The sequence below is a fragment of the Ambystoma mexicanum genome, chromosome 11 (assembly GCF_040938575.1).
Source record: "Ambystoma mexicanum isolate Mex_15411 chromosome 11, UKY_AmexF1_1, whole genome shotgun sequence".
NCBI lineage: Eukaryota > Metazoa > Chordata > Amphibia > Caudata > Ambystomatidae > Ambystoma > Ambystoma mexicanum.
This window is the reverse complement of record NC_090934.1, coordinates 824,099,810-824,118,258: the sequence shown is the minus strand read 5'-3', so window position 1 is coordinate 824,118,258 and position 18,449 is coordinate 824,099,810. Positions and strand designations below refer to the sequence as shown.

General features: G+C 46.2%; 11 non-coding genes across 11 annotated transcripts; all 11 read left to right on the top strand.

Annotated features, from left to right (window-relative positions):
• Window positions 1–511: 511 nt before the first annotated feature.
• On the top strand, window positions 512–585 carry TRNAN-GUU (transfer RNA asparagine (anticodon GUU)). Its single transcript has one exon. It is a non-coding gene; the product is annotated as a tRNA-Asn (tRNA).
• Window positions 586–897: 312 nt separating this feature from the next.
• TRNAW-CCA (transfer RNA tryptophan (anticodon CCA)) lies at window positions 898–969 on the top strand. Its single transcript has one exon. It is a non-coding gene; the product is annotated as a tRNA-Trp (tRNA).
• Window positions 970–2,759: 1,790 nt separating this feature from the next.
• TRNAN-GUU (transfer RNA asparagine (anticodon GUU)) lies at window positions 2,760–2,833 on the top strand. The gene has a single exon. It is a non-coding gene; the product is annotated as a tRNA-Asn (tRNA).
• A 2,175-nt stretch (window positions 2,834–5,008) lies between these two features.
• TRNAN-GUU (transfer RNA asparagine (anticodon GUU)) lies at window positions 5,009–5,082 on the top strand. The gene has a single exon. It is a non-coding gene; the product is annotated as a tRNA-Asn (tRNA).
• Window positions 5,083–5,394: 312 nt separating this feature from the next.
• TRNAW-CCA (transfer RNA tryptophan (anticodon CCA)) lies at window positions 5,395–5,466 on the top strand. The gene has a single exon. It is a non-coding gene; the product is annotated as a tRNA-Trp (tRNA).
• A 1,790-nt stretch (window positions 5,467–7,256) lies between these two features.
• Window positions 7,257–7,330, top strand: TRNAN-GUU (transfer RNA asparagine (anticodon GUU)). Its single transcript has one exon. It is a non-coding gene; the product is annotated as a tRNA-Asn (tRNA).
• Window positions 7,331–9,503: 2,173 nt separating this feature from the next.
• On the top strand, window positions 9,504–9,577 carry TRNAN-GUU (transfer RNA asparagine (anticodon GUU)). Its single transcript has one exon. It is a non-coding gene; the product is annotated as a tRNA-Asn (tRNA).
• Window positions 9,578–11,750: 2,173 nt separating this feature from the next.
• TRNAN-GUU (transfer RNA asparagine (anticodon GUU)) lies at window positions 11,751–11,824 on the top strand. Its single transcript has one exon. It is a non-coding gene; the product is annotated as a tRNA-Asn (tRNA).
• A 2,175-nt stretch (window positions 11,825–13,999) lies between these two features.
• On the top strand, window positions 14,000–14,073 carry TRNAN-GUU (transfer RNA asparagine (anticodon GUU)). Its single transcript has one exon. It is a non-coding gene; the product is annotated as a tRNA-Asn (tRNA).
• A 2,176-nt stretch (window positions 14,074–16,249) lies between these two features.
• TRNAN-GUU (transfer RNA asparagine (anticodon GUU)) lies at window positions 16,250–16,323 on the top strand. The gene has a single exon. It is a non-coding gene; the product is annotated as a tRNA-Asn (tRNA).
• Window positions 16,324–16,635: 312 nt separating this feature from the next.
• TRNAW-CCA (transfer RNA tryptophan (anticodon CCA)) lies at window positions 16,636–16,707 on the top strand. The gene has a single exon. It is a non-coding gene; the product is annotated as a tRNA-Trp (tRNA).
• Window positions 16,708–18,449: the final 1,742 nt, after the last annotated feature.

The window sequence follows — 18,449 nt, the reverse complement described above, 5'->3', positions numbered from 1 at the left end:
GTCTAATGCACTGCAGTGCTAAGAGAGGCATGCCTTTTTCAGAAAAAAGTTCAGGTTTTCTGCCAATCAGAAAAAAATAGCAATGCAATCAGGCCAAAGGCAGAACACACATGCCAGTGAGTCTCTGTGGCACAATTGGTTAGCGCGTTCGGCTGTTAACCGAAAAGACGCTGCTGTTTTTGGCACAAAGACACAGAGTGTTCCACTCAGTAAACCTGAGTCATTTCTCCCGTGTTCTCTGGGTTCAGCCTACTGTCCCCTTTTAACACAAGTGCGCAACTGTGGCTTTCTCCTCATAGCAAGTTATGCCTACACAGAGGACATTTGGTGCACTGTTGATGGGCTCTGTCCTCTACTAAATCCCCTGTGTTTGTGGATTAGGGGAGGTAGGGAAGTGCTTGATACCCTGATTTGCTGTGGGAAATAGAGCTATTTTAGAAATATTGTCAGGTTGCCTGGGAAGCATAAGCAAACAGCACACCAATCAGGCCCCAGTGTAAGCACTGCATGAGTCTCTGTGGCGCAATCGGTTAGCGCGTTTGGCTGTTAACCGAAAGGTTGGTGGTTCAAGCCCACCCAGGGACGATGCATTTTGGCTCAAAAATTCAGCATGACCAACTATGAACTTCTGTTTACCTCTCGCAGGTCTCGTCTGCTGACGTCCAAAAAATCCAATAAACTGCAAGCAATTCTTCTCGCTTGCTTTAGTTTTTCAAAACTTGCCATTCAATTCATAAACATCAAGACTTCATGGGAAGGGTTTGGCTGCAGCGTGTACTGATGCACAGAAGGAAGCTATCCTAGCCAGTCTACTTAAAGAAGCAATGAGGCTCTGCAGGTGCATGTACGTCTCCTACCTTTATTCTGTCATCAGACACACCAGATGGCTGCCACAAGGACCTCGTGGCGCAATGGTAGCGCATCTGACTCCAGATCAGAAGGTTGTGTGTTCAAATCACGTCGGGGTCATACATCCTTTTCCCACTCTGAAATACAAAATTGCTCTTCAGTATCTCGTTATTTCAACCTGACTGCATCTTTGTGCTCTGGGCCTAGTTGTTCTGGCGTTTCGAATGTAAGCTTTGCAGCAGGGAAGTATCATATTGACAGACACCCATGAAGGACATGGTCAACCTTTAAAGCAGGCCAATCTCTATGTTTTACTGGATGCAGCAGAAGTATTTCCTCTTTACCATCTCTTCAAGTGGGCCTGACTGATGTGCTGTTTTGTGCACGCTACGTGGGCTTTGTAAAGCATACCTCTGCCATTTGCATGGCCTCCTAGCGCTGTCAATATTTTCGTGTAATCGCTGAATGCTGCAGTGTCCTGGGAACTCTAGGTGTGACTAAAGGATATATGTTGGGGCCCCGAAAGGGGGTCGGCAGTCTAGTGGCAATGCCCATCACTTTGCAGTTTGGGTTTGTGAGTTCAGGTACCGGTCTGGTGTCGGAAACCTGTAAGCGCCCTCCCAATCAACTGTCGGTCCTGGATTGTGAGGATTTCCCCTTATACTGGTCTCAGTAGACACATTTCCATTTTACTTTTTCACTCTCGCATTGCCTATTTCTCTCTCTCTCATAGTTACATTATAGACAAGAGAGACATTGTCAGCGAGAGGGCTTCACAGCACCTTCCCCCATTTCCCTAAGTGCATTGCATGGGGCTCTGGGAGGCGTGCACATTTGTCTGAAACACAAAGATCCCCTAGCAATAAAAGGCGTAGGACCCCAGTTCGCATTTCTTAGAATTTGAGGAGGCACTCAGAGTTGTCTCGGGCATGACTGTACCTTTCATAGGAGATGTGCTAATCCCCAAACCCTCTTCCTTTGTCCCAGTAATCTGTCCTAGGGCCTCTAGCAAGTTGTTTTCTGAAACAAAGCTTACCTGAACATCCTGTAAAATTGGTAACTTTTCAGTAGCAGTACAGTGCAGTATATAGCATTCCTGTTGCGCACAGCATCTAGATCCAAAAATTGCTTACTCTACCCCAGAAATTAGAATTCACCCAGTCAAACAGAGGGATCTATAAAGAGCATGGCAAGTAGTTAACATAAGCTACTTCCCCCAAGTTCTCTTGGTGCACTCTGCTGCCCTCTTTTAACAGAAGAATGCAACTGCAGGTCTTGCTTCTCAGCAAGGTACCTACATATAGAAACCTTGGTGCACTCTTGCTAAATCTGCTGGAATGTGTCTTCTATTGTGCCCAAGGTGGTTGTGTATTTGGGGACTCAGGGAAGCAAGGGAGCAGTCTAATGCACTGCAGTGCTACGAGAGGCATGCCTTTTTCAGAAAAAAGTTCAGGTTTTCTGCCAATCAGAAAAAAATAGCAATGCAATCAGGCCAAAGGCAGAACACACATGCCAGTGAGTCTCTGTGGCACAATTGGTTAGCGCGTTCGGCTGTTAACCGAAAAGACGCTGCTGTTTTTGGCACAAAGACACAGAGTGTTCCACTCAGTAAACCTGAGTCATTTCTCCCGTGTTCTCTGGGTTCAGCCTACTGTCCCCTTTTAACACAAGTGCGCAACTGTGGCTTTCTCCTCATAGCAAGTTATGCCTACACAGAGGACATTTGGTGCACTGTTGATGGGCTCTGTCCTCTACTAAATCCCCTGTGTTTGTGGATTAGGGGAGGTAGGGAAGTGCTTGATACCCTGATTTGCTGTGGGAAATAGAGCTATTTTAGAAATATTTTCAGGTTGCCTGGGAAGCATAAGCAAACAGCACACCAATCAGGCCCCAGTGTAAGCACTGCATGAGTCTCTGTGGCGCAATCGGTTAGCGCGTTCGGCTGTTAACCGAAAGGTTGGTGGTTCAAGCCCACCCAGGGACGGTGCATTTTGGCTAAAAAATTCAGCATGACCAACTATGAACTTCTGTTTACCTCTCGCAGGTCTCGTCTGCTGACGTCCAAAAAATCCAATAAACTGTAAGCAATTCTTCTCGCTTGCTTTAGTTTTTCAAAACTTGCCATTCAATTCATAAACATCAAGACTTCATGGGAAGGGTTTGGCTGCAGCGTGTACTGATGCACAGAAGGAAGCTATCCTAGCCAGTCTACCTAAAGAAGCAATGAGGCTCTGCAGGTGCATGTACGTCTCCTACCTTTATTCTGTCATCAGACACACCAGGTGGATTGCCACAAGGACCTCGTGGCGCAATGGTAGCGCATCTGAAACCAGATCAGAAGGTTGTGTGTTCAAATCACGTCGGGGTCATACTTCCTTTTCCCACTCTGAAATACAAAATTGCTCTTCAGTATCTCGTTATTTCAACCTGACTGCATCTTTGTGCTCTGGGCCTAGTTGTTCTGGCGTTTCGAATGTAAGCTTTGCAGCAGGGAAGTATCATATTTGCAGACACCCATGAAGGACATGGTCAACCTTTAAAGCAGGCCAATCTCTACGTTCTACTGGATGCAGCAGAAGTATTTCCTCTTTACCATCTCTTCAAGTGGGCCTGACTGATGTGCTGTTTTGTGCACGCTACGTGGGCTTTGTAAAGCATACCTCTGCCATTTGCATGGCCTCCTAGCGCTGTCAATATTTTCGTGTAATCGCTGAATGCTGCACTGTCCTGGGAACTCTAGGTGTGACTAAAGGATATATGTTGGGGCCCCGAAAGGGGGTCGGCAGTCTAGTGGCAATGGGCATCACTTTGCAGTTTGGGTTTGTGAGTTCAGGTACCGGTCTGGTGTCGGAAACCTGTAAGCGCCCTCCCAATCAACTGTCGGTCCTGGATTGTGAGGATTTCCCCTTATACTGGTCTCAGTAGACACATTTCCATTTTACTTTTTCACTCTCGCATTGCCTATTTCTCTCTCTCTCATAGTTACATTATAGACAAGAGAGACATTGTCAGCGAGAGGGTTGCACAGCACCTTCCCCCATTTCCCTAAGTGCATTGCAAGGGGCTCTGGGAGGCGTGCACATTTGTCTGAAACACAAAGATCCACTGGCAATAAAAAGCGCAGGACCCTAGTTCGCATTTCTTAGAATTTGAGGTGGCACTCAGAGTTGTCTCGGGCGTGACTGTACATTTCATAGGAGATGTGCTAATCCCCAAACCCTCTTCCTTTGTCCCAGTAATCTGTTTTAGGGCCTCTAGCAAGTTGTTTTCTGAAACAAAGCTTACCTGAACATCCTGTAAAATTGGTAACTTTTCAGTAGCAGTACTGTGCAGTATATAGCATTCCTGTTGCGCACAGCATCTAGATCCAAAAATTGCTTACTCTACCCCAGAAATTAGAATTCACCCAGTCAAACAGAGGGATCTATAAAGAGCATGGCAAGTAGTTAACATAAGCTACTTCCCCCAAGTTCTCTTGGTGCACTCTGCTGCCCTCTTTTAACAGAAGAATGCAACTGCAGGTCTTGCTTCTCAGCAAGGTACCTACATATAGAATCCTTGGTGCACTCTTGCTAAATCTGCTGGAATGTGTCTTCTATTGTGCTCAAGGTGGTTGTGTATTTGGGGACTCAGGGAAGCAAGGGAGCAGTCTAATGCACTGCAGTGCTAAGAGAGGCATGCCTTTTTCAGAAAAAAGTTCAGGTTTTCTGCCAATCAGAAAAAAATAGCAATGCAATCAGGCCAAAGGCAGAACACACATGCCAGTGAGTCTCTGTGGCACAATTGGTTAGCGCGTTCGGCTGTTAACCGAAAAGACGCTGCTGTTTTTGGCACAAAGACACAGAGTGTTCCACTCAGTAAACCTGAGTCATTTCTCCCGTGTTCTCTGGGTTCAGCCTACTGTCCCCTTTTAACACAAGTGCGCAACAGTGGCTTTCTCCTCATAGCAAGTTATGCCTACACAGAGGACATTCGGTGCACTGTTGATGGGCTCTGTCCTCTACTAAATCCCCTGTGTTTGTGGATTAGGGGAGGTAGGGAAGTGCTTGATACCCTGATTTGCTGTGGGAAATAGAGCTATTTTAGAAATATTGTCAGGTTGCCTGGGAAGCATAAGCAAACAGCACACCAATCAGGCCCCAGTGTAAGCACTGCATGAGTCTCTGTGGCGCAATCGGTTAGCGCGTTTGGCTGTTAACCGAAAGGTTGGTGGTTCAAGCCCACCCAGGGACGATGCATTTTGGCTCAAAAATTCAGCATGACCAACTATGAACTTCTGTTTACCTCTCGCAGGTCTCGTCTGCTGACGTCCAAAAAATCCAATAAACTGCAAGCAATTCTTCTCGCTTGCTTTAGTTTTTCAAAACTTGCCATTCAATTCATAAACATCAAGACTTCATGGGAAGGGTTTGGCTGCAGCGTGTACTGATGCACAGAAGGAAGCTATCCTAGCCAGTCTACTTAAAGAAGCAATGAGGCTCTGCAGGTGCATGTACGTCTCCTACCTTTATTCTGTCATCAGACACACCAGATGGCTGCCACAAGGACCTCGTGGCGCAATGGTAGCGCATCTGACTCCAGATCAGAAGGTTGTGTGTTCAAATCACGTCGGGGTCATACATCCTTTTCCCACTCTGAAATACAAAATTGCTCTTCAGTATCTCGTTATTTCAACCTGACTGCATCTTTGTGCTCTGGGCCTAGTTGTTCTGGCGTTTCGAATGTAAGCTTTGCAGCAGGGAAGTATCATATTGACAGACACCCATGAAGGACATGGTCAACCTTTAAAGCAGGCCAATCTCTATGTTTTACTGGATGCAGCAGAAGTATTTCCTCTTTACCATCTCTTCAAGTGGGCCTGACTGATGTGCTGTTTTGTGCACGCTACGTGGGCTTTGTAAAGCATACCTCTGCCATTTGCATGGCCTCCTAGCGCTGTCAATATTTTCGTGTAATCGCTGAATGCTGCAGTGTCCTGGGAACTCTAGGTGTGACTAAAGGATATATGTTGGGGCCCCGAAAGGGGGTCGGCAGTCTAGTGGCAATGCCCATCACTTTGCAGTTTGGGTTTGTGAGTTCAGGTACCGGTCTGGTGTCGGAAACCTGTAAGCGCCCTCCCAATCAACTGTCGGTCCTGGATTGTGAGGATTTCCCCTTATACTGGTCTCAGTAGACACATTTCCATTTTACTTTTTCACTCTCGCATTGCCTATTTCTCTCTCTCTCATAGTTACATTATAGACAAGAGAGACATTGTCAGCGAGAGGGCTTCACAGCACCTTCCCCCATTTCCCTAAGTGCATTGCATGGGGCTCTGGGAGGCGTGCACATTTGTCTGAAACACAAAGATCCCCTAGCAATAAAAGGCGTAGGACCCCAGTTCGCATTTCTTAGAATTTGAGGAGGCACTCAGAGTTGTCTCGGGCATGACTGTACCTTTCATAGGAGATGTGCTAATCCCCAAACCCTCTTCCTTTGTCCCAGTAATCTGTCCTAGGGCCTCTAGCAAGTTGTTTTCTGAAACAAAGCTTACCTGAACATCCTGTAAAATTGGTAACTTTTCAGTAGCAGTACAGTGCAGTATATAGCATTCCTGTTGCGCACAGCATCTAGATCCAAAAATTGCTTACTCTACCCCAGAAATTAGAATTCACCCAGTCAAACAGAGGGATCTATAAAGAGCATGGCAAGTAGTTAACATAAGCTACTTCCCCCAAGTTCTCTTGGTGCACTCTGCTGCCCTCTTTTAACAGAAGAATGCAACTGCAGGTCTTGCTTCTCAGCAAGGTACCTACATATAGAAACCTTGGTGCACTCTTGCTAAATCTGCTGGAATGTGTCTTCTATTGTGCCCAAGGTGGTTGTGTATTTGGGGACTCAGGGAAGCAAGGGAGCAGTCTAATGCACTGCAGTGCTACGAGAGGCATGCCTTTTTCAGAAAAAAGTTCAGGTTTTCTGCCAATCAGAAAAAAATAGCAATGCAATCAGGCCAAAGGCAGAACACACATGCCAGTGAGTCTCTGTGGCACAATTGGTTAGCGCGTTCGGCTGTTAACCGAAAAGACGCTGCTGTTTTTGGCACAAAGACACAGAGTGTTCCACTCAGTAAACCTGAGTCATTTCTCCCGTGTTCTCTGGGTTCAGCCTACTGTCCCCTTTTAACACAAGTGCGCAACTGTGGCTTTCTCCTCATAGCAAGTTATGCCTACACAGAGGACATTTGGTGCACTGTTGATGGGCTCTGTCCTCTACTAAATCCCCTGTGTTTGTGGATTAGGGGAGGTAGGGAAGTGCTTGATACCCTGATTTGCTGTGGGAAATAGAGCTATTTTAGAAATATTTTCAGGTTGCCTGGGAAGCATAAGCAAACAGCACACCAATCAGGCCCCAGTGTAAGCACTGCATGAGTCTCTGTGGCGCAATCGGTTAGCGCGTTCGGCTGTTAACCGAAAGGTTGGTGGTTCAAGCCCACCCAGGGACGATGCATTTTGGCTCAAAAATTCAGCATGACCAACTATGAACTTCTGTTTACCTCTCGCAGGTCTCGTCTGCTGACGTCCAAAAAATCCAATAAACTGTAAGCAATTCTTCTCGCTTGCTTTAGTTTTTCAAAACTTGCCATTCAATTCATAAACATCAAGACTTCATGGGAAGGGTTTGGCTGCAGCGTGCACTGATGCACAGAAGGAAGCTATCCTTGCCAGTCTACTTAAAGAAGCAATGAGGCTCTGCAGGTGCATGTACGTCTCCTACCTTTATTCTGTCATCAGACACACCAGGTGGATTGCCACAAGGACCTCGTGGCGCAATGGTAGCGCGTCTGACTCAAGATCAGAAGGTTTCGTGTTCAAATCACGTCGGGGTCATATTTGCTTTTCCCACTCTGAAATATAAAATTGCTCTTCAGTATCTCGTTATTTCAACCTGACTGCATCTTTGTGCTCTGGGCCTAGTTGTTCTGGCGTTTCGAATGTAAACTTTGCAGCAGGGAAGTATCATATTGACAGACACCCATGAAGGACATGGTCAACCTTTAAAGCAGGCCAATCTCTATGTTTTACTGGATGCAGCAGAAGTATTTCCTCTTTACCATCTCTTCAAGTGGGCCTGACTGATGTGCTGTTTTGTGCACGCTACGTGGGCTTTGTAAAGCATACCTCTGCCATTTGCATGGCCTCCTAGCGCTGTCAATATTTTCGTGTAATCGCTGAATGCTGCACTGTCCTGGGAACTCTAGGTGTGACTAAAGGATATATGCTGGGGCCCCGAAAGGGGGTCGGCAGTCTAGTGGCAATGCCCATCACTTTGTAGTTTGGGTTTGTGAGTTCAGGTACCGATCTGGTGTCAGAAACCTGTAAGCGCCCTCCCAATCAACTGTCGGTCCTGGATTGTGAGGATTTCCCCTTATACTGGTCTCAGTAGACACATTTCCATTTTACTTTTTCACTCTCGCATTGCCTATTTCTCTCTCTCTCATAGATACATTATAGACAAGAGAGACATTGTCAGCGAGAGGGTTGCACAGCACCTTCCCCCATTTCCCTAAGTGCATTGCATGGGGCTCTGGGAGGCGTGCACATTTGTCTGAAACACAAAGATCCACTGGCAATAAAAGGCGTAGGACCCCAGTTCGCATTTCTTAGAATTTGAGGATGCACTCAGAGTTGTCTCGGGCGTGACTGTACCTTTCATAGGAGATGTGCTAATCCCCAAACCCTCTTCCTTTGTCCCAGTAATCTGTCCTAGGGCCTCTAGCAAGTTGTTTTCAGAAACAAAGCTTACCTGAACATCCTGTAAAATTGGTAACTTTTCAGTAGCAGTACAGTGCAGTATATAGCATTCCTGTTGCGCACAGCATCTAGATCCAAAAATTGCTTACTCTACCCTAGAAATTAGAATTCACCCAGTCAAACAGAGGGATCTATAAAGATCATGGCAAGTAGTTAACATAAGCTACTTCCCCCAAGTTCTCTTGGTGCACTCTGCTGCCCTCATTTAACAGAAGAATGCAACTGCAGGTCTTGCTTCTCAGCAAGGTACCTACATATAGAAACCTTGGTGCACTCTTGCTAAATCTGCTGGAATGTGTCTTCTATTGTGCCCAAGGTGGTTGTGTATTTGGGGACTCAGGGAAGCAAGGGAGCAGTCTAATGCACTGCAGTGCTAAGAGAGGCATGCCTTTTTCAGAAAAAAGTTCAGGTTTTCTGCCAATCAGAAAAAAATAGCAATGCAATCAGGCCAAAGGCAGAACACACATGCCAGTGAACCTGTGGCACAATTGGTTAGCGCGTTTGGCTGTTAACCGAAAAAACGCTGCTGTTTTTGGCACAAAGACACAGAGTGTTCCACTCAGTAAACCTGAGTCATTTCTCCCGTGTTCTCTGGGTTCAGCCTACTGTCCCCTTTTAACACAAGTGCGCAACTGTGGCTTTCTCCTCATAGCAAGTTATGCCTATACAGAGGACATTTGGTGCACTGTTGATGGGCTCTGTCCTCTACTAAATCCCCTGTGTTTGTGGATTAGGTGAGGTAGGGAAGTGCTTGATACCCTGATTTGCTGTGGGAAAAAGAGCTATTTTAGAAATATTTTCAGGTTGCCTGGGAAGCATAAGCAAACAGCACACCAATCAGGCCCCTGTGTAAGAACTGCATGAGTCTCTGTGGCGCAATCGGTTAGCGCATTCGGCTGTTAACCTAAAGGTTGGTGGTTCAAGCCCACCCAGGGACGATGCATTTTGGCTCAAAAATTCAGCATGACCAACTATGAACTTCTGTTTACCTCTCGCAGGTCTCGTCTGCTGACGTCCAAAAAATCCAATAAACTGCAAGCAATTCTTCTCGCTTGCTTTAGTTTTTCAAAACTTGCCATTCAATTCATAAACATCAAGACTTCATGGGAAGGGTTTGGCTGCAGCGTGTACTGATGCACAGAAGGAAGCTATCCTAGCCAGTCTACTTAAAGAAGCAATGAGGCTCTGCAGGTGCATGTACGTCTCCTACCTTTATTCTGTCATCAGACACACCAGGTGGACTGCCACTAGGACCTCGTGGCGCAATGGTAGCACGTCTGACTCTAGATCAGAAGGTTGTGTGTTCAAATCACGTCGGGGTCATATTTGCTTTTCCCACTCTGAAATACAAAATTGCTCTTCAGTATCTCGTTATTTCAACCTGACTGCATCTTTGTGCTCTGGGCCTAGTTGTTCTGGCGTTTCGAATGTAAGCTTTGCAGCAGGGAAGTATCATATTGACAGACACCCATGAAGGACATGGTCAACCTTTAAAGCAGGCCAATCTCTATGTTTTACTGAATGCAGCAGAAGTATTTCCTCTTTACCATCTCTTCAAGTGGGCCTGACTGATGTGCTGTTTTGTGCACGCTTCGTGGGCTTTGTAAAGCATACCTCTGCCATTTGCATGGCCTCCTGGCGCTATCAATATTTTCGTGTAATCGCTGAATGCTGCACTGTCCTGGGAACTCTAGGTGTGACTAAAGGATATATGTTGGGGCCCCGAAAGGGGTTCGGCAGTCTAGTGGCAATGGGCATCACTTTGCAGTTTGGGTTTGTGAGTTCAGGTACCAGTCTGGTGTCGGAAACCTGTAAGCGCCCTCCCAATCAACTGTCGGTCCAGGATTGTGAGGATTTCCCCTTATACTGGTCTCAGTAGACACATTTCCATTTTACTTTTTCACTCTCGCATTGCCTATTTCTCTCTCTCTCATAGATACATTATAGACAAGAGAGACATTGTCAGCGAGAGGGTTGCACAGCACCTTCCCCCATTTCCCTAAGTGCATTGCATGGGGCTCTGGGAGGCGTGCACATTTGTCTGAAACACAAAGATCCACTGGCAATAAAAGGCGTAGGACCCCAGTTCGCATTTCTTAGAATTTGAGGATGCACTCAGAGTTGTCTCGGGCGTGACTGTACCTTTCATAGGAGATGTGCTAATCCCCAATCCCTCTTCCTTTGTCCCAGTAATCTGTCCTAGGGCCTCTAGCAAGTTGTTTTCTGAAACAAAGCTTACCTGAACATCCTGTAAAATTGGTAACTTTTCAGTAGCATTACAGTGCAGTATATAGCATTCCTGTTGCGCACAGCATCTAGATCCAAAAATTGCTTACTCTACCCTAGAAATTAGAATTCACCCAGTCAAACAGAGGGATCTATAAAGATCATGGCAAGTAGTTAACATAAGCTACTTCCCTCAAGTTCTCTTGGTGCACTCTGCTGCCCTCTTTTAACAGAAGAATGCAACTGCAGGTCTTGCTTCTCAGCAAGGTACCTACATATAGAAACCTTGGTGCACTCTTGCTAAATCTGCTGGAATGTGTCTTCTATTGTGCCCAAGGTGGTTGTGTATTTGGGGACTCAGGGAAGCAAGGGAGCAGTCTAATGCACTGCAGTGCTAAGAGAGGCATGCCTTTTTCAGAAAAAAGTTCAGGTTTTCTGCCAATCAGAAAAAAATAGCAATGCAATCAGGCCAAAGGCAGAACACACATGCCAGTGAACCTGTGGCACAATTGGTTAGCGCGTTCGGCTGTTAACCGAAAAGACGCTGCTGTTTTTGGCACAAAGACACAGAGTGTTCCACTCAGTAAACCTGAGTCATTTCTCCCGTGTTCTCTGGGTTCAGCCTACTGTCCCCTTTTAACACAAGTGCGCAACTGTGGCTTTCTCCTCATAGCAAGTTATGCCTACACAGAGGACATTTGGTGCACTGTTGATGGGCTCTGTCCTCTACTAAATCCCCTGTGTTTGTGGATTAGGGGAGGTAGGGAAGTGCTTGGTACCCTGATTTGCTGTGGGAAATAGAGCTATTTTAGAAATATTTTCAGGTTGCCTGGGAAGCATAAGCAAACAGCACACCAATCAGGCCCCAGTGTAAGCACTCCATGAGTCTCTGTGGCGCAATCGGTTAGCGCGTTCGGCTGTTAACCAAAAGGTTGGTGGTTCAAGCCCACCCAGGGACGATGCATTTTGGCTCAAAAATTCAGCATGACCAACTATGAACTTCTGTTTACCTCTCGCAGGTCTCGTCTGCTGACGTCCAAAAAATCCAATAAACTGCAAGCAATTCTTCTCGCTTGCTTTAGTTTTTCAAAACTTGCCATTCAATTCATAAACATCAAGACTTCATGGGAAGGGTTTGGCTGCAGCGTGTACTGATGCACAGAAGGAAGCTATCCTAGCCAGTCTACTTAAAGAAGCAATGAGGCTCTGCAGGTCCATGTACGTCTCCTACCTTTATTCTGTCATCAGACACACCAGGTGGACTGCCACTAGGACCTCGTGGCGCAATGGTAGCACGTCTGACTCTAGATCAGAAGGTTGCGTGTTCAAATCACGTCGGGGTCATATTTGCTTTTCCCACTCTGAAATATAAAATTGCTCTTCAGTATCTCGTTATTTCAACCTGACTGCATCTTTGTGCTCTGGGCCTAGTTGTTCTAGCGTTTCGAATGTAAGCTTTGCAGCAGGGAAGTATCATATTGACAGACACCCATGAAGGACATGGTCAACCTTTAAAGCAGGCCAATCTCTATGTTTTACTGGATGCAGCAGAAGTATTTCCTCTTTACCATCTCTTCAAGTGGGCCTGACTGATGTGCTGTTTTGTGCACGCTACGTGGGCTTTGTAAAGCATACCTCTGCCATTTGCATGGCCTCCTAGCGCTGTCAATATTTTCGTGTAATCGCTGAATGCTGCACTGTCCTGGGAACTCTAGGTGTGACTAAAGGATATATGTTGGGGCCCCGAAAGGGGGTCGGCAGTCTAGTGGCAATGCCCATCACTTTGCAGTTTGGGTTTGTGAGTTCAGGTACCGGTCTGGTGTCGGAAACCTGTAAGCGCCCTCCCAATCAACTGTCGGTCCTGGATTGTGAGGATTTCCCCTTATACTGGTCTCAGTAGACACATTTCCATTTTACTTTTTCACTCTCGCATTGCCTATTTCTCTCTCTCTCATAGTTACATTATAGACAAGAGAGACATTGTCAGCGAGAGGGCTTCACAGCACCTTCCCCCCTTTCCCTAAGTGCATTGCAAAGGGCTCTGGGTGGCGTGCACATTTGTCTGAAACACAAAGATCCACTGGCAATAAAAAGCGTAGGTCCCTAGTTTGCATTTCTTAAAATTTGAAGTGACACTCAGAGTTGTCTCGGGCGTGACTGTACCTTTCATAGGAGATGTGCTAATCCCCAAACCCTCTTCCTTTGTCCCAGTAATCTGTCTTAGTGCCTCTAGCAAGTTGTTTTCTGAAACAAAGCTTACCTGAACATCCTGTAAAATTGGTAACTTTTCAGTAGCAGTACAGTGCAGTATATAGCATTCCTGTTGCGCACAGCATCTAGATCCAAAAATTGCTTACTCTACCCCAGAAATTAGAATTCACCCAGTCAAACAGAGGGATCTATAAAGAGCATGGCAAGTAGTTAACATAAGCTACTTCCCCCAAGTTCTCTTGGTGCACTCTGCTGCCCTCTTTTAACAGAAGAATGCAACTGCAGGTCTTGCTTCTCAGCAAGGTACCTACATATAGAATCCTTGGTGCACTCTTGCTGAAACTGCTGGAATGTGTCTTCTATTGTGCCCAAGGTGGTTGTGTATTTGGGGACTCAGGGAAGCAAGGGAGCAGTCTAATGCACTGCAGTGCTAAGAAAGGCATGCCTTTTTCAGAAAAAAGTTCAGGTTTTCTGCCAATCAGAAAAAAATAGCAATGCAATCAGGCCAAAGGCAGAACACACATGCCAGTGAGTCTCTGTGGCACAATTGGTTAGCGCGTTCGGCTGTTAACCGAAAAGACGCTGCTGTTTTTGGCACAAAGACACAGAGTGTTCCACTCAGTAAACCTGAGTCATTTCTCCCGTGTTCTCTGGGTTCAGCCTACTGTCCCCTTTTAACACAAGTGCGCAACTGTGGCTTTCTCCTCATAGCAAGTTATGCCTACACAGAGGACATTTGGTGCACTGTTGATGGGCTCTGTCCTCTACTAAATCCCCTGTGTTTGTGGATTAGGGGAGGTAGGGAAGTGCCTGATACCCTGATTTGCTGTGGGAAATAGAGCTATTTTAGAAATATTTTCAGGTTGCCTGGGAAGCATAAGCAAACAGCACACCAATCAGGCCCCTGTGTAAGAATTGCATGAGTCTCTGTGGCGCAATCGGTTAGCGCGTTCGGCTGTTAACCGAAAGGTTGGTGGTTCAAGCCCACCCAGGGACGGTGCATTTTGGCTCAAAAATTCAGCATGACCAACTATGAACTTCTGTTTACCTCTCGCAGGTCTCGTCTGCTGACGTCCAAAAAATCCAATAAACTGTAAGCAATTCTTCTCGCTTGCTTTAGTTTTTCAAAACTTGCCATTCAATTCATAAACATCAAGACTTCATGGGAAGGGTTTGGCTGCAGCGTGTACTGATGCACAGAAGGAAGCTATCCTAGCCAGTCTACCTAAAGAAGCAATGAGGCTCTGCAGGTGCATGTACGTCTCCTACCTTTATTCTGTCATCAGACACACCAGGTGGATTGCCACAAGGACCTCGTGGCGCAATGGTAGCGCGTCTGACTCCATATCAAAAGGTTGTGTGTTCAAATCACGTCGGGGTCATACTTCCTTTTCCCACTCTGAAATACAAAATTGCTCTTCAGTATCTCGTTATTTCAACCTGACTGCATCTTTGTGCTCTGGGCCTAGTTGTTCTGGCGTTTCGAACGTAAGCTTTGCAGCAGGGAAGTATCATATTTGCAGACACCCATGAAGGACATGGTCAACCTTTAAAGCAGGCCAATCTCTACGTTCTACTGGATGCAGCAGAAGTATTTCCTCTTTACCATCTCTTCAAGTGGGCCTGACTGATGTGCTGTTTTGTGCACGCTACGTGGGCTTTGTAAAGCATACCTCTGCCATTTGCATGGCCTCCTAGCGCTGTCAATATTTTCGTGTAATCGCTGAATGCTGCACTGTCCTGGGAACTCTAGGTGTGACTAAAGGATATATGTTGGGGCCCCGAAAGGGGGTCGGCAGTCTAGTGGCAATGGGCATCACTTTGCAGTTTGGGTTTGTGAGTTCATGTACCGGTCTGGTGTCGGAAACCTGTAAGCGCCCTCCCAATCAACTGTCGGTCCTTGCTTTGTGAGGATTTCCCCTTATACTGGTCTCAGTAGACACATTTCCATTTTACTTTTTCACTCTCGCATTGCCTATTTCTCTCTCTCTCATAGTTACATTATAGACAAGAGAGACATTGTCAGCGAGAGGGTTGCACAGCACCTTCCCCCATTTCCCTAAGTGCATTGCAAGGGGCTCTGGGAGGCGTGCACATTTGTCTGAAACACAAAGATCCACTGGCAATAAAAAGCGCAGGACCCTAGTTCGCATTTCTTAGAATTTGAGGTGGCACTCAGAGTTGTCTCGGGCGTGACTGTACATTTCATAGGAGATGTGCTAATCCCCAAACCCTCTTCCTTTGTCCCAGTAATCTGTTTTAGGGCCTCTAGCAAGTTGTTTTCTGAAACAAAGCTTACCTGAACATCCTGTAAAATTGGTAACTTTTCAGTAGCAGTACAGTGCAGTATATAGCATTCCTGTTGCGCACAGCATCTAGATCCAAAAATTGCTTACTCTACCCCAGAAATTAGAATTCACCCAGTCAAACAGAGGGATCTATAAAGAGCATGGCAAGTAGTTAACATAAGCTACTTCCCCCAAGTTCTCTTGGTGCACTCTGCTGCCCTCTTTTAACAGAAGAATGCAACTGCAGGTCTTGCTTCTCAGCAAGGTACCTACATATAGAATCCTTGGTGCACTCTTGCTAAATCTGCTGGAATGTGTCTTCTATTGTGCCCAAGGTGGTTGTGTATTTGGGGACTCAGGGAAGCAAGGGAGCAGTCTAATGCACTGCAGTGCTAAGAGAGGCATGCCTTTTTCAGAAAAAAGTTCAGGTTTTCTGCCAATCAGAAAAAAATAGCAATGCAATCAGGCCAAAGGCAGAACACACATGCCAGTGAGTCTCTGTGGCACAATTGGTTAGCGCGTTTGGCTGTTAACCGAAAAGACGCTGCTGTTTTTGGCACAAAGACACAGAGTGTTCCACTCAGTAAACCTGAGTCATTTCTCCCGTGTTCTCTGGGTTCAGCCTACTGTCCCCTTTTAACACAAGTGCGCAACTGTGGCTTTCTCCTCATAGCAAGTTATGCCTACACAGAGGACATTTGGTGCACTGTTGATGGGCTCTGTCCTCTACTAAATCCCCTGTGTTTGTGGATTAGGGGAGGTAGGGAAGTGCTTGATACCCTGATTTGCTGTGGGAAATAGAGCTATTTTAGAAATATTGTCAGGTTGCCTGGGAAGCATAAGCAAACAGCACACCAATCAGGCCCCAGTGTAAGCACTGCATGAGTCTCTGTGGCGCAATCGGTTAGCGCGTTTGGCTGTTAACCGAAAGGTTGGTGGTTCAAGCCCACCCAGGGACGATGCATTTTGGCTCAAAAATTCAGCATGACCAACTATGAACTTCTGTTTACCTCTCGCAGGTCTCGTCTGCTGACGTCCAAAAAATCCAATAAACTGCAAGCAATTCTTCTCGCTTGCTTTAGTTTTTCAAAACTTGCCATTCAATTCATAAACATCAAGACTTCATGGGAAGGGTTTGGCTGCAGCGTGTACTGATGCACAGAAGGAAGCTATCCTAGCCAGTCTACTTAAAGAAGCAATGAGGCTCTGCAGGTGCATGTACGTCTCCTACCTTTATACTGTCATCAGACACACCAGATGGCTGCCACAAGGACCTCGTGGCGCAATGGTAGCGCATCTGACTCCAGATCAGAAGGTTGTGTGTTCAAATCACGTCGGGGTCATACATCCTTTTCCCACTCTGAAATACAAAATTGCTCTTCAGTATCTCGTTATTTCAACCTGACTGCATCTTTGTGCTCTGGGCCTAGTTGTTCTGGCGTTTCGAATGTAAGCTTTGCAGCAGGGAAGTATCATATTGACAGACACCCATGAAGGACGTGGTCAACCTTTAAAGCAAGCCAATCTCTATGTTTTACTGGATGCAGCAGAAGTATTTCCTCTTTACCATCTCTTCAAGTGGGCCTGACTGATGTGCTGTTTTGTGCACGCTACGTGGGCTTTGTAAAGCATACCTCTGCCATTTGCATGGCCTCCTAGCGCTGTCAATATTTTCGTGTAATCGCTGAATGCTGCACTGTCCTGGGAACTCTAGGTGTGACTAAAGGATATATGTTGGGGCCCCGAAAGGGGGTCGGCAGTCTAGTGGCAATGGGCATCACTTTGCAGTTTGGGTTTGTGAGTTCAGGTACCGGTCTGGTGTCGGAAACCTGTAAGCGCCCTCCCAATCATCTGTCGGTCCTGGATTGTGAGGATTTCCCCTTATACTGGTCTCAGTAGACACATTTCCATTTTACTTTTTCACTCTCGCATTGCCTATTTCTCTCTCTCTCATAGATACATTATAGACAAGAGAGACATTGTCAGCGAGAGGGTTGCACAGCACCTTCCCCCATTTCCCTAAGTGCATTGCATGGGGCTCTGGGAGGCGTGCACATTTGTCTGAAACACAAAGATCCACTGGCAATAAAAGGCGTAGGACCCCAGTTCGCATTTCTTAGAATTTGAGGAGGCACTCAGAGTTGTCTCGGGCGTGACTGTACCTTTCATAGGAGATGTGCTAATCCCCAAACCCTCTTCCTTTGTCCCAGTAATCTGTCCTAGGGCCTCTAGCAAGTTGTTTTCTGAAACAAAGCTTACCTGAACATCCTGTAAAATTGGTAACTTTTCAGTAGCAGTACAGTGCAGTATATAGCATTCCTGTTGCTCACAGCATCTAGATCCAAAAATTGCTTACTCTACCCCAGAAGTTAGAATTCACCCAGTCAAACAGAGGGATCTATAAAGATCATGGCAAGTAGTTAACATAAGCTACTTCCCCCAAGTTCTCTTGGTGCACTCTGCTGCCCTCTTTTAACAGAAGAATGCAACTGCAGGTCTTGCTTCTCAGCAAGGTACCTACATATAGAAACCTTGGTGCACTCTTGCTAAATCTGCTGGAATGTGTCTTCTATTGTGCCCAAGGTGGTTGTGTATTTGGGGACTCAGGGAAGCAAGGGAGCAGTCTAATGCACTGCAGTGCTAAGAGAGGCATGCCTTTTTCAGAAAAAAGTTCAGGTTTTCTGCCAATCAGAAAAAAATAGCAATGCAATCAGGCCAAAGGCAGAACACACATGCCAGTGAGTCTCTGTGGCACAATTGGTTAGCGCGTTCGGCTGTTAACCGAAAAGACGCTGCTGTTTTTGGCACAAAGACACAGAGTGTTCCACTCAGTAAACCTGAGTCATTTCTCCCGTGTTCTCTGGGTTCAGCCTACTGTCCCCTTTTAACACAAGTGCGCAACTGTGGCTTTCTCCTCATAGCAGGTTATGCCTACACAGAGGACATTTGGTGCACTGTTGATGGGCTCTGTCCTCTACTAAATCCCCTGTGTTTGTGGATTAGGGGAGGTAGGGAAGTGCTTGATACCCTGATTTGCTGTGGGAAATAGAGCTATTTTAGAAATATTTTCAGGTTGCCTGGGAAG